The following is a 15,098-nucleotide window of genomic DNA, read 5'->3' as shown; positions in this document are numbered from 1 at the left end:
ATTTCTTTAATTCCTAGAAATTTTTAATTGATTCTTTTAATTAGTATTTCTTAGAACTTTTAATAAATTCTTTTTATAAAAAAATCATGAATCAAGAGTAATTGTTTCTTTGTTAATTCGAAATTAGTTTCTTTTTACAAATAAAAATGAAATAGTTTGTGAATATACTTTCTTGGCTTGTATAGATTTTAATTCTTTTCTTTTTGTGAATATTCCATATATGTGAAACGACAATTACACCCTTGGTCCTTGAAGTTGATTTTAATCCATTTAATTGTTTTTCTCCATTTTTCTCTTAGGATATTCTTACAACATAGAATTAGAAATAGGCTAGTCTCCCCCTTTTTGCATTCTTTTTTTTACAACCATAAAACATTAATAAATACTTGAATAAAATCCCCTTAAAAAACACCAACCAAAAACACTTCAAAAAACCTAATAAATGTTCAGACTTAAAACAAAAGTGAGGAAGTGATGCGAGACTTTGTAGTAGGTTCTCGTCATCATGGAATTACTCTAAAAGACACAAACCAATCATTTCTTTTTCTTTTGCCTGCTTGGCACCTAAGGGCACCGTTATCTCCGCTCCACTGCATCCTAGGTCGATCCCTTATGCAAGAACGCGAGCGTTAACTCCGCCCAACTAAAAAACACAAAAACAAACAAAAACTAAAGAGCCGAGCTACGGTAACTCTGATTCCTGAAAAGGATACGTAGGCAGCGGGGTAGGGCCCGTGCGAGTATAATTCTTTATTTTCCCTACATTTTGCATTCATTTCGCATTTAGACATAGACATAGTTAGACACCCTTTAGATAGAAACAAACATAGGTGGATACCATCGAGTACGATGGGCGCGAGGGGTGCTAGTACCTTCCCCTTGCGTAACCGACTCCCGTACCTTGATTCTCTGGTCGCAAGACCCTGTCCCTTCCTTTGTTAGGTTTTCTGATATTCCTTTCCCTTATGGGATAAATATATTGGTGGCGACTCTGTTCATTTTTCGCGAGCATGCGACAGTTGGCGACTCTGCTGGGGATGTTGCTAGACCTGTTGCTGGTCCATCCTTAGTGAGTCGATCCTAGCCTGCGTTTGTTTGTTTATTTACTGGGTGTTTATTTGTTTTATGTCTATATCTTGTATATATGTTTACATGTTTATTTTCTGCTTGCATATCATGTTTATTTCTGTTTGCACATCATGCATATGGATTATATTCTGTGTTCCTTGGGGTCTTCTGTTCTGTTTTGCAGGTTGGGTGGGATGTTTTGAGGTAAAAGGCCCACTACCCAGGCCAAGTGACACCTAGGATTAGCGTGGATGCTCATGTTGGCTCCCGTAGCTCTTGCTACGATCGAGTTGATGTGGGGTACCACAACTGGGCGAGGTTCTTTCATGGAACACTGTGTCTGGCACTCTTGTTGCCTCAAACACTTTGTACCCCATGGGAACTATAGACCCCAGTGACCATTAGGGACCACCTGTCCGTGTCTAGAATTCATACCCGTGAGTTTTGGGGGAGGGACAGGATACCAGCCTTCATCATACCCGGATTTCCATTTTGCAATCTGAAGTCAAAATTTTGAACCTGTTACAATCAGTATTACCCAGATGTTCAGAGCTGCGAGGGACATTCAGTCTCTCACCACATCATGCACATGACACATCATGCTATTGCATCCACCTCACTTCATTCGTGGAGAATCCTAAAATCTATTTCTAAAAAGAAAAGAAAAGAAAAAGAATATATACATACCTTTTTGCAAAAAAAAAAAAGAAAAAGAAAAGGAATAATGAAAAGATTTTAGGATTCTCCCAATGAAGTGCATTCCACCACATCATTTAACATGCATGTTCATTTATTTTCAGGAACTTTTTGGCTTTGTCTCCGACTAACACATGGCTCCACCACTGAAGACTGGCAAGCGCAATTACTCTTATTCTTTTGTGAATCCTAATCTGAAGTCTGTCGAGTGTTTGGCAAAGAAGATCACACCGGATGAGTCTACCAATTTCCGAGAAAAATATGGGTACATTCTGAGCCTCCTCAAGATGCCATTCACCAAGGATGAGCAAGAGGGAGTTCACACTTTGCTTCAGTTCTATCATCCTTCCCTCCGTTGTTTCGCATTCACTGATTATCTTTTGGCTCCTACCTTGGAAGAGTATTCGTCATTCCTTGGCATTCCTGTTGGGAAGGAGGTACCTTACTATAGCGCCATGAAGGCCCCTGATTCCATTGAAATTGCTAAGGCTCTTTATTTGAGCAAGTCAGTCGTGGAGGCAAATCTCACCAAGAAAGGAGGTTGTCATGGTTTTCGTATGGAGTTCCTGGTTAAAAGAGGTTGTGATGCTGCTGAAGCCAAAGAATGGGACACTTTTAGAGCTATTCTGGCTCTAAGTATCTATGGTATTGTGATGTTCGCAAATGTACCTGACTTTGTTGATATGAATGCCATCCACATATTCATTCTGCAGAACCCCATTCCTACGCTTCTGGGGGATGTTTATCATTCCGTTCATCATCGTAATGAGCAGAAAGGAGGTTTGGTTAGATTCTGTGCTCCGCTGCTATACCGTTGGTTCAGATCACATTTGCCGGAACGTGGAGCTTTTGTTGATAGTAGGTACACGTCCAGATGGGCTGATAGAATTATGGGGCTTAGAGCTAAGGACATTGTCTGGTACAACCGATCCTTGGACCACATGGAAGTTGTCATGAGTTGTGGGAAGTTCAAGAATGTGCCTCTCATGGGCATCAGAGGTGGGATCAACTATAATCCTATCCTGGCTAGAAGAACATATGGATACGCTTTCATTAGTCCTCCTGAACAAGCAGAGATTGCTGAGAATATTTACTATCATTCAGCCACCAATGTTGGGCAAATGGCAGAAGCCGCGCAAGCCTGGAAGAGTATTTGCTGGAGAGATAAGAAGTATTTTGGTCAAAGAGACTGTGCGACTTATAAAGACTATACTGAGTGGGTTGAAGTTGTGGCCAACACCCAAGGGATGCCCTTCCCTCCAAAAGATCCTTTGTATCCTCCTGCTGGTGTACAACCCAACATTGTCTCCATGCCTTGTTATAATCAGACTGTGGAGCAGAATCGGAAATTGACTGAACAAATGGAGACGATGCGAGTTAAGATGAATACTGATAGGCAAGAGAAGCTTTCTGCCCTTCATAAGTTGAAAATGAGAGAAATAGAGCTTGAAGAATTGTATGCAAGAGGAAGTACTTCTCAGAAAAGGTCAAGGGTGACCATAGACTCTAAATCTGCTAAATCTCAAGAGAGGGAGATCAAAGAGCATTATGAGGATCAGCTGGCGGAATTGACAAAGAGGCTCCAAATCCAAACTGATATAGCCAAATCAGAGAAAGCCCGTCGAAAGAAAGCGGACAAGCTCCTTCTAGAACGTCAGGCAAAGATTGAGGGGTGTTATGAAGAGATTCGCAAGTTGAAGGGTCGAATGGAGGGAAAGGGCCAAAGTGATACTCAAGCTCAAGAGGAGGCCAGAGGTTGGGAATTGAGAAGCCGTTACTTGGAGACCATGCATTTCAGAAAGGATCTATTGATTCAAGAAGTTGTTAAAAGACCAACCCATGCTGAGACCAAAAAGCTGTTTGAAGAAATGAAGGCTTGGAGCTATAAGAACATTGGAGATAGCCCACTTCGTCATTTGGACATGGGAGATCCTGCTTAGTATTGGTTTTGTTATAGAATCACCACCAGTCTTGTTGGATGGGGTTCTTATTTCCATTTTCTGTATTGTTGGCTCATGAGAGCAGAATATTTTGTACTTCAAACATGGTTGTGGAATTAATGGATTATGGTTGTTTATCTTGGTTGCGCTTCGTTATTTCTCATTATCTTGTAGTGTTGGTTCGAGACAAAGCCGAAAATCCTTGAAAATAATATAACATGCACACATGCACCCATGCACTCATATCATACTGCATTTTCAGGTTTTTATCAGATTCTAATTGGGGTCCCTTCCAACAACAGATTTCTTTTCCGACGACGAAGCTGACTTTCTTACATCCTTACCGCACCAGGAGCAACAAGAGAATCATGGATCAATTTGAACAGAGTCAAGCTGCCCTCCGTAGGGATATGGATGTTATGGGGGAAAGAATGACCCAACTTATGGAGACTCTTCATGTCGTTGTCCAAGGACAAGAAGAGCTCAGAAAGAGCGTTGCTGGGCTGATCAAAGATACTCCTACCAATTCTGCTGATGGAGGGGTGAAAACTAAAGAGATTCCTGTTGAGGGGATAACAAAAGTAGTGGATGACCACCACGAGGTTATTGACCTTGAACATGATCTTACTGCTGAGTTGACTGAGACTGCTAAGATGTACCAAGCTCTCGAAGAACGCCTTAAGGCCGTTGAGGTTGCTAAAACTTCGAGTTTCGACACCGCTGCTATGTGCTTGGTACCTGGGATTGTTGTTCCCCCGAAGTTCAAAGTGCCGGATTTTGATAAGTACAAGGGAGTTACCTGCCCAGAGACTCACATTCGTTCTTACTGCCGTAAGATGGCCGCTCACGCTGAGAACGAACCTCTGCTTATGCATTTCTTCCAGGATAGTCTCACTGGAGCCCCATTAGAGTGGTATATGAAGCTCGAGAGGTCTAATGTTAGTACTTGGGGAGAACTTGTTGATGCCTTCTTGAAACAATACCACTACAATACTGCTATGGCTCCTAGCCGCGCACAGCTGCAAAATATGTCACAGAAATCTGAGGAGTCTTTTAAAGAATACGCCCAGAGGTGGCGTGAACTTGCTTCCCGTGTCCAACCTCCTCTCTTGGACCGCGAGTTGATTGATTTATTTATGGGAACTCTGAAAGGGCCGTATCTTCAGCACATGGTTAGTAATACTTCTCCCTCCTTTTCGGATGTGGTTATCATTGGTGAGAGAGTTGAGAACTGTGTCAAAGCTGGTACCATTCAAGGTGTTACTAATCCTAGCAACTCAAGTGGTAATGGTAAGAAGCCGTATTCTGGGTTTGTGAAGAAGAAGGAAGGTGAGACTAGCACCGCTTCTGTTGACCAAGGCCGAGCTCCTGCATATTCTGCTGTTCCACCTCCTTATTATCCGATGCCTTATGCTGTTCCTGGTCCGTATGTCCCTCAAGCATATGCTGCTGCCCTTCCACAACCATGGATGGCACCTCAACAGCCTTTCGTGCCGCAACGACCAGCTGCTGCTCCTCAGAATCGCCAACAGAATCCTAGGCCTCAAGGTCAGAGAGGTCCACAGAGGCAAAGATACCCTGACAGGCGTATAGATCCGGTTCCCATGCCGTATGCTCAGCTTCTCCCCCAGTTGCTTGCTGGTCAATTGGTACAACTCCGTGAACTTGGACCTCCACCTAGTCCTCTCCCTCCTGGTTATGATGTTAATGCTCGATGTGAATTTCATTCAGGGGCCCCGGGCCATACTATTGAAAAGTGTAGAGCATTAAAGTACAAAGTTCAGGATCTCCTTGATGACAAACTTATCTCGTTCGCCCCTACTGGTCCTAATGTGCAGAATAATCCTATGCCTCCTCATGCTGGTGCGACCAGAGCTATTGAGTTATGTGATGATCAGATCCTAGTAAATGATGTTAATGAGGTAAGGATGCCGCTAGCAGTTGTCAGAGAATATCTTATGCAACAAAAGGTTTTGTGTGAGCTACATGACTACTGTTTGCAATGTTCTTCTAACCCTGAGGAATGCACTAGGTTGAAAGAAGAAATCCAGAAACTAATGGACGAAGGTGTTCTTAGGGTGGAAAGGGTCGTTCCTGTCGAAGATGTGGCTACTCTAGAGATACCTTACTATCCTGCTGAGGTGTCGAAGAATCAGGATACTCCTTTGGTCATTCGTGCTCCGAGTACTCCCTTGGTCATTCAGGCTCCGAGGACTCCGTTGGTTATTCAGGTTCCAAAAGTTCCTTCGACTCCTTCAACCTCGTCTATTGTTCCCTCTCCTGTGAATGATTCTAAGGCTGTTCCTTGGAGTTATAATGCCGTGTATATTCGAGGGAAGAAGTTTGACTGTCCTCCAGTGGGTACTTCGTGTATCACAAATATTACTGGCACTAGTGGTATTACCCGTAGTGGTCGGATCTTTGCTGCCCCTCTTCCGCCTCCTAAAGAGACCAATAGAGAGGCTAGTACACAAGCAAAAGGAAAGCAAGTTGCTGTTGATCCTCCTGTAACACGTAACGCACAAGATGCCGAGCAACTCTTGAAGATCATTAAGAAGAGTGATTACAAAGTGATTGACCAACTTGATCAGACCCAAGCCAAGATCTCCATCTTGTCTCTCTTGGTGCATTCTGAAGCTCATCGTGATGCTCTGATGAAAGTTCTGGCTTCCGCTCACGTAACTCGAGACATTACTGTGCCTCAGTTTGAAGGGGTTGTGACCAACATTGCTGCTGGTAATTGTTTGGGTTTTTCCGATGATGAACTTCCGCCTGAGGGTAGAGCACACAACAAAGCATTGCATATCTCAGTCAAGTGTCTGGATGCCGTGTTGTCTCGAGTTCTGATTGATACAGGTTCTTCTCTTAATGTGATGCCCAAGACTACGTTGTTTAAGCTGAGTATGGATGGGGTTATGATGAGACCGTGCACTATGAGTGTCAGAGCGTTTGATGGTTCTAGAAGGTCCGTAGAAGGAGAGATCGATTTGCCTGTCTTGATTGGTCCCCACATGTTCTATATTGCCTTCTATGTTATGGATATACGTCCTTCATACACTTGCCTCTTGGGTCGTCCTTGGATCCATGCTGCTGGGGCTGTGACATCTACCCTCCATCAGTGTTTGAAATTTGTTGTGAATGACAAGATTGTTGTGATCACTGGTGAAGAAGATTTGATAGTCAATAATCTGGCGTCATACCGTTATGTTGAAGTGGAAGGAGAGATACAAGAGACGCCTTTTCAAGCATTAGAGATTGTGTCGGTTGATAAACTCCCCGTGGTTGAGAATAAGAAGGAACTCGGAGCACCCCTCTCGTCTTTAAATGATGCTAAGGCCTTTTTAGAAGCTGGTACTCCCCATAGTGCCTGGGGCAAGCTGATTGATGTTCATGAGAAGCGAGACAAGTATGGCCTTGGGTATCAACCATCTTCTTCTACTCAGCTCAGCTTAACTCCTGGAAAGAAGGTGATTCCCCCCATTTCTCAAGTATTCGTCAGTGCAAGCACCAGTTCTGGAAGTCAGGTTCTCGCCGTGGATGATGATGATGAAGAAGATCTCTCCAGATTCATTTGCCATGCTGCGCCTGGAAAGGAGCTCAACAATTGGACTATCTTGGACATCCCCAGAGTCACTTTTATGGAGATGTAATTTTCTTGTTTCGATAAGTCATATGCTTCGCCCTAAGCATTTTGACCGCTTGTATAAAGAAGGGCCCCCATGTTGTTTCAATTTGTTTAATATTGAATGAAAATCATATTTTCGCATGCAATTACTGTTCCATTTCTTTCATTTTTATTTTTACTTTAAAAACTTTTTCAAAAATGGCAAAGCTTTTTCTTTTTCTTTCTTTTTATGTGATGCATTCTAAGGCATAAATCATCCATCGTGCAGATCCGGCTCGAATTCCACCAAAAATGATAATGTTACAGTTCCACGTCTTGATATCCTTGAGAATCCAATTGACCAAGCTGATGAGGATAGTGGGGAAGATTGTGAAGTCCCTGAGGAATTGGCAAGATTTTTGAGACAAGAGGAGAAATCTATTCAGCCACATCAGGAAGCCATAGAAATCATAAACCTCGGTCCAGAAGAAGCAAAGAGAGAAGTCAAGATAGGGGCCGCTTTGCAAAGTGATGTGAAGAGAAGGTTGATTGAGCTGCTTCGAGAGTATGTTGACATCTTCGCCTGGTCATACGAGGACATGCCTGGTTTAGACACGGATATAGTTATGCACAGGTTACCGCTCAAACCAGAATGTCCGCCTGTAAAGCAGAAACCACGAAGAACTCGACCTGATATGGCTTTGAAAATCAAGGAGGAAGTTGAAAAACAGTTGAAAGCGGGTTTCTTATCTGTGTGTGAGTATCCTCCTTGGATTGCAAACATAGTACCCGTTCCTAAGAAGGACGGAAAGGTACGCATGTGTGTCGACTACCGAGATTTGAATAGGGCAAGTCCGAAGGATGATTTCCCTCTGCCTCATATTGATGTGCTAGTCGAAAACACTGCTCAGTATTCGGTATTCTCCTTCATGGATGGTTTTTCTGGCTATAATCAAATAAAAATGGCTCCTGAAGACATGACCAAGACCACTTTTACCACTCCGTGGGGTACATATTGTTATAAGGTGATGCCTTTTGGTCTTAAGAATGCTGGTGCAACATATCAACGAGCAATGGTGACTCTTTTCCATGACATGATCCATAAAGAGATTGAGGTGTACGTCGACGATATGATTGCGAAATCCCAAACTGAGGAGGAACACTTGGTATATCTTGAGAAACTGTTTGCTCGGTTGCGTAAATTCAAGTTGAGGCTTAATCCAAACAAGTGCACTTTTGGAGTGCGATCTGGTAAATTACTTGGTTTCATTGTGAGCCAACGAGGGATTGAGGTCGACCCTGATAAAGTGAGAGCAATACAGAATATGCCAGCACCAAAGAATGAAAAAGAAGTTCGAGGGTTCCTTGGGAGATTGAATTACATAGCCAGGTTCATTTCTCACCTCACTGATACTTGTGAACCCATCTTTAAGCTGCTGCGCAAGAACCAAGATATCCGATGGGATGATCATTGTCAGTAAGCCTTTGAAAAGATTAAACAGTACCTCCAAGAGCCACCAATCCTTATGCCTCCGGTTCCTGGGAGGCCGCTTCTTATGTACTTAACTGTGCTTGAAGGATCTATGGGGTGTGTGTTGGGCCAACATGACGAGTCTGGTCGAAAAGAGTGCGCCATTTATTACCTGAGCAAAAAGTTTACCGATTGTGAATCCCGCTACTCACTACTCGAGAAAACTTGCTGTGCTTTGGTATGGGCTGCTCGCCGACTGAGGCAGTATATGTTGACTCACACTACTCTATTGATCTCCAAAATGGACCCGATAAAGTACATCTTTGAAAAACCGGCTCTTACAGGAAGACTAGCCCGATGGCAAATGCTTTTATCAGAATACGACATCCAGTATGTCACACAGAAGGCCATCAAAGGAAGTGTCCTTGCAGATCATCTTGCTCATCAGCCATTAGAAGAGTATCAGTCAATGAAGTTTGACTTTCCTGATGAAGATATCATGAAACTAGATGATAATGAAGGACCCGAACCAGGGGAGCGATGGACTCTCACGTTCGATGGTGCATCAAATGCTATGGGCCATGGTATTGGGGCAGTTTTGACTTCTCCTCGTCAAACTCACATCCCTTTCACAGCTAGAATATGCTTTGATTGCAAGAACAATGTCGCGGAATACGAAGCTTGCATAATGGGTCTCGAAGCAGCCATTGATATGAGAATCAAGATCCTTGAGGTTTATGGGGATTCTGCCTTGGTTATACATCAAGTGAGAGGTGATTGGGAGACACGACACCCCAATTTAGTTCCTTATAAGGACTATATCTTGGAGTTGCTTCCCGCTTTCGAGGAAATCACTTTCAATCACATTCCCCGAGAGGAGAATCAATTGGCAGATGCTCTGGCTACTTTGGCGGCTATGTTCAGAGTTAGCTCCCCTAAGGAAGTACCAGACATAACGATCCTCCGTTACAAAGAGCCTGCCCATGCATTCCCTGCTCATTGTCTCACTACCGAAGATGTGTATGATGAAAAGCCATGGTATTACGACATCAAGAGGTACGTTGAGAAGCAAGAGTATCCCGAAGATGCTACGATTGGTGATAAGCGAACGCTTCGAAGGTTAGCATCCAAATTCTTCTTGTCAGGAGACGTCCTGTACAAAAGAAACTATGATTCAGTTTTGCTCAGATGCGTGGATAGACACGAAGCAGAATTGATCATGCGGGAAATTCATGAAGGATCTTTTGGAACTCATTCCAGTGGACATTCTATGGCCAAAAAGATCTTGCGAGCGGGATATTATTGGATGACGATTGAAAGTGATTGTTATGTGTATGTGAAGAAATGTCACAAATGTCAAGTGTATGCTGACAGAATTCATGTCCCCCCAACTCCTCTGAATGTTCTGACATCACCTTGGCCCTTTGCTATGTGGGGCATAGACATGATCGGACGGATAGAGCCGCAAGCTTCGAATGGACACAGATTTATTCTTGTTGCTATCGACTACTTCACCAAATGGGTTGAAGCTGCTTCTTACAAGAATGTAACCAAGCAAGTCGTTACTCGCTTCATCAAGAAAGAGATCATATGCCGATATGGGGTTCCAAACAAGATCATCACTGATAATGGGTCCAATCTTAATAACAAGATGATGGCGGAGTTGTGTGAAGAGTTCAAGATTGAACATCACAATTCATCACCCTATCGGCCAAAGATGAATGGCGCAGTCGAAGCTGCTAACAAGAATATAAAGAAGATTGTCCAGAAAATGGTTAGAACGTATAAAGATTGGCATGAGATGTTGCCATTTGCTTTTCATGGCTATAGAACTTCTGTCCGTACTTCAACTGGGGCAACTCCCTTCTCTCTTGTCTACGGCATGGAGGCCGTACTACCTGTTGAAGTGGAAATTCCTTCGTTGAGAGTCTTGATGGACGCCAAACTCGATGAAACAGAATGGGTTCAAACGAGGCTTGATCATCTCAATCTAATTGAGGAAAAACGCTTATCCGCTATCTGCCATGGCCAGTTGTATCAAAAGAGGATCAAGAAGGCGTATGACAAGAAGATTCGGCCTCGAGAATTCCACACCGGTGACCTAGTCGTAAGGAAGATCTTGCCAATTCACACTGATCCAAGGGGCAAATGGACCCCCAACTATGAGGGACCATACATTGTGAAGAAAGCATTTTCAGGTGGTGCTTTAATCCTGACAAAGATGGATGGGGAAGACGTTCCGCTTCCAGTCAATTCAGACTCAGTCAAAAAATACTACGCATAAAAGACCCGCTAGGTCGACGTACCTAGGCAAAAATAAGGGCATCCCGGCAAACCAAAAGGGTTTGGGCAAAAATTAGGGATAAAACAAAAAAAGAATAACCCGCTAAGTTGAAAACCTGAAAAGGCGACTTAGGCAAAAAGGGGCATCCCGCTGGGTTGAAAACCCGAAAGGGCGATCCAGGCAAAAGTTAGGGATCAAAAGCGAGAGGCTGTAGTCTGAATATCTTTCACAAAGACCACCATACCCCCTTGGCAGAACAGACGGATCAATCCAACCATTACCCTTCTGAAGCAAAGCATTGAGAGGATCGAGGATATGGGAACTGTAGCAATATCAATTTTAAGGGAAATCCGAGCATTTCTCTTTGCCATTTCGCTCTTTGCATTTTTTATTTTTATTTCCTTTTTCGCAACTACCTCATTTAGGAGTTGCTTCCTTGTACAGAAGCCTATTCACAGGCGCTCCATCAATAAAATGATCTTTTGATGCAAAAGCTTTCTTTCTTCCTTTTTATTTTCACGCATGCGAGATGTGATTTAATTCGTTATTAAACATTGCACTGAAAGCATGGGGGCAATAATCACAAAATCAAAACGAAACATGATGTTACATAAACATAAAAGTGCTCTAAGGGGCGCCATCTGCATCCAAACGTTGTTTTCTGTGCAGGTTGCAGGTTCTAGCCATCATCTTGGCTCATGATATGTCACAAAGGTTATCATCATCCCATGTGAAAGTTCCAGAGTATAATTCATCAGTACTGGTAAGCATGGAGCGCCCGAAAAAGTCCATATTCCCCTTTAATCTGGCAGACAAAGAATGGTCCCCCAAAAGAACTCATGATTCCCCAAACAGCATAGGATGTAAGGAAAGTCGAGTAAAGCCATTTCCTCCCCAGCAGAGCTATGTTCTAACCCTCCACACGGTTGCCAATAAGCTGTGGCACCATGAGGCTTCCAACGCCCATCTGCAATAGTGTTTCAAGACAACAAGCAGCGGACCCCAATGATCTCGCTCCCCTGTCACTAATGCCTTTATTTGGCACTTTGCATATAGAATTCATTGCATATAACATTGCATCTTCAAAAGCGTAGCATATCCGTCAAAGCGGATCATTACGCCGTAGAAAAATTCAAGCATGCATACAAAGCATAAGCCAGATAATACAAATCATCACTCAATCAAGCCGATGGTGCATCCTCACAGAAGTTGTCATCCGTATAAACTTCACTTGATATCTGCTACTCCATCACAAATCTCTTCCAGCCATGGTGCCGATACCTGGTATCCCAATCCCCAGTAATTCAATCTACCAAACTCCTCAAACACTCGTCTGTGTCATTCCTTCGATACTCGTCTGTATTGATTCAAACACTCGTCTGTGTCATTCTTTCGATACTCGTATGTATCCTCTCCTTTTGATGCTCGTATGTGTCATTCTTTCGATACTCGTCTGTATCCCCCTCAAACTCTCGTCTGTATCATTCCTTCGATACTCGTCCGTATCTCCTCAAACACTCGTCTGTGTCATTCCTTCGGTGCTCGTCTGTATCCCCATTTAACACTCGTCTGTGTCATCCTTTCGATACTCGTCTGTATCCCCCTTCGATGCTCGTATGTGTCATTCTTTCGATACCCGTCTGTATCTCCTTTCGATGCTCGTATGTGTCATTCTTTCGATACTCGTCTGTATCTTCTTTTGATGCTCGTATGTGTCATTCTTTCGATACTCGTCTGTATCCTCTTTTGATGCTCGTATGTGTCATTCTTTCGATACCCGTCTGTATCTCCTTTTGATGCTCGTATGTGTCACTCTTTCGATACTCGTCTGTATCTCCCTTAAAAACAATTGTCTATGTCACTTTATCTTTCTGTCAAACCTACTCCTCTCCCAATCATTTCCATGTAAATATCAATCCCTTTGAGAACCTTGTGTTGGCACCTTGGCTACGTTACAAGTTATCACCATCCAGTTACTCACTGTAAATATTTCCATCAGAAAATAAAAATTCTCTTTCCCCAGCAGATATCAAAACAAAAAAACAAAATAAGGATACCACTTACACCATCTCCTCTTCAGGACAAATTTCTGGTACTTCGATATTTAACCTTCTTATACTCCGACTGTTCGAAAGGCTAGCGCCAACCTCACCTTCGAGTATAAGACGATTAAATAGGGGCAGCTGTCATACCCCAAATTTGTCCTACCCTTTAACTTCTAACTGGCTTAGGCTTTGCATTCATGTACATACATCACTTAGGTCATAATCCATACCCATGCATTCATATCATAGGTGTTATTCAAGGGCCAGCAAGAAAAAGCTCCATTGCAAAGAAGTATGATCAAAGAACGAGAAGACTGAGGTATAATCATGTGGCTCTATATTCATTGAAGTCCTCCTGGATTGGGGTGTCTCTCTGCTTCAAATCAGGGCATTGACTAGAGGGTACAAGCTTGCAAATCATCTGGTTCTTTAAATCAGGGTTTCTTTGACCAAAGTCAATTAGTTGACTTTCTGGTCAACATTTAATCAGAAGTGGCTTCTATGTGTGGAAAACTTCTCATACTGACTGTGGGGATGTGTTTGTTTGACTGGATGTGAGTGGAAGAGATTTAATCAGGAATTTCATCAATAGTCGGAAAAATCGGAACAGTTGACTTTTGGGTCAAAATCGGGAAAATTATTCAAATATTGACTTTTGGTGGAAAATTAATCAAGAAAAGTCGAAGAACGGATAAAATCGGGAGTTCGGCAAAAAGTTGGGAAAAATAGAAAAAAGACATTCCAACACTTAGAAAAATTTTTGATGTCTTAAATCTTGTTGAGCAGTCCACTTCAGCACCAGATTACACGTGGCAAACGGCATTTTCCGGAAAAGTTTCCAACATCAAAGTTGTTCCTCTCATGAAGGAGAACAACTTTGTAGTTGGACACTTTTTCATTTGAAGCTGGTATGAAGAGTTAAAGTGGTGTGAAGTTGCTGGAAACTCATTTGAATCAAGTCACATTCCAGGTCACCAGTCAGGTCATGACCTGGCATTTTCACAAACACATGGCATGCCAAATCTCCAGTCATTTTTAGAGCTGTACAGAAGTGATATGAACGCAAACTTGGTATCATTCTCTTCCTTGCCATCTCCTCTATCCAAAGAAACAAGAATTGGGACAATTGAGCAAATATTGAGTGAGATACAAGCCTTCAAAGTGGTGCCCCAACCCTGACCAAATTCTGCAGGCAGCCATGACACAGAATTCTGGGCACGCAACGCATTTCAGCAAACACGTGGCGGGCCAAATGTCAAGGCCTATTTCTTCCTCCACAAGTCTCTATCTTAAACAAGCCCAGTTCTAAGCTACTCCTTGCCATGTCCTCTATCCAATGAGACCAGTATCACTGATTTTGGACATGTATTGATCGAGATAGAGAGGCTCAAAGTACCACCCTCGCAGAGTCACGTTCTGGCCATACGCACGTGACAGCAAGCTGCTGGGCGTGTGCAGTGGTATTTGCATGAATTCAAGGCCATTTTTCTCATACTTCCAAGCCTTATTCTGAGATATTTTCAACACCAATCTTGTTCTATCCCATGCCCTCTTCGATATGACACCATTCTTGCATCATTTCACAGCCCATGGTTCGAGATATAAGTGTTCAAAGTAAGCACCACAGCATGAAGGAAAAAAAGTAAAACAACACACAATTGCACTACACACACATTAAAGTCCCACATTGGAAAAATGGAAAAAGTGTGCTGCAAGTCCCACATTGGAAAAATGAGAAAGAGGTATTGCAAACTAGTCCAAGTCCCACATTCAAGGATTGTGAATCACAAACCAATGGTTGGCCATATAAATAGAAACTCACACTTCATTCTCACTCACTTCCACTCTTCACTATATCACTATACTTCCTCTCTCTCTCCCTCTCTCTCTACTCTCTCTCTACTCTCTCTCTCTCTCTCCTCTCTCTCTCCTCTCTCTCTCTCTCTCTCTCTCTCTCCCTCTCTCTCTCTCTCTCTCTCTCTCTCTCTCT

This window comes from Vicia villosa, linkage group LG5 (genome assembly GCF_029867415.1).
Source record: "Vicia villosa cultivar HV-30 ecotype Madison, WI linkage group LG5, Vvil1.0, whole genome shotgun sequence".
Taxonomy (NCBI): domain Eukaryota; kingdom Viridiplantae; phylum Streptophyta; class Magnoliopsida; order Fabales; family Fabaceae; genus Vicia; species Vicia villosa.
Note: the sequence above shows the minus strand (reverse complement) of the source record.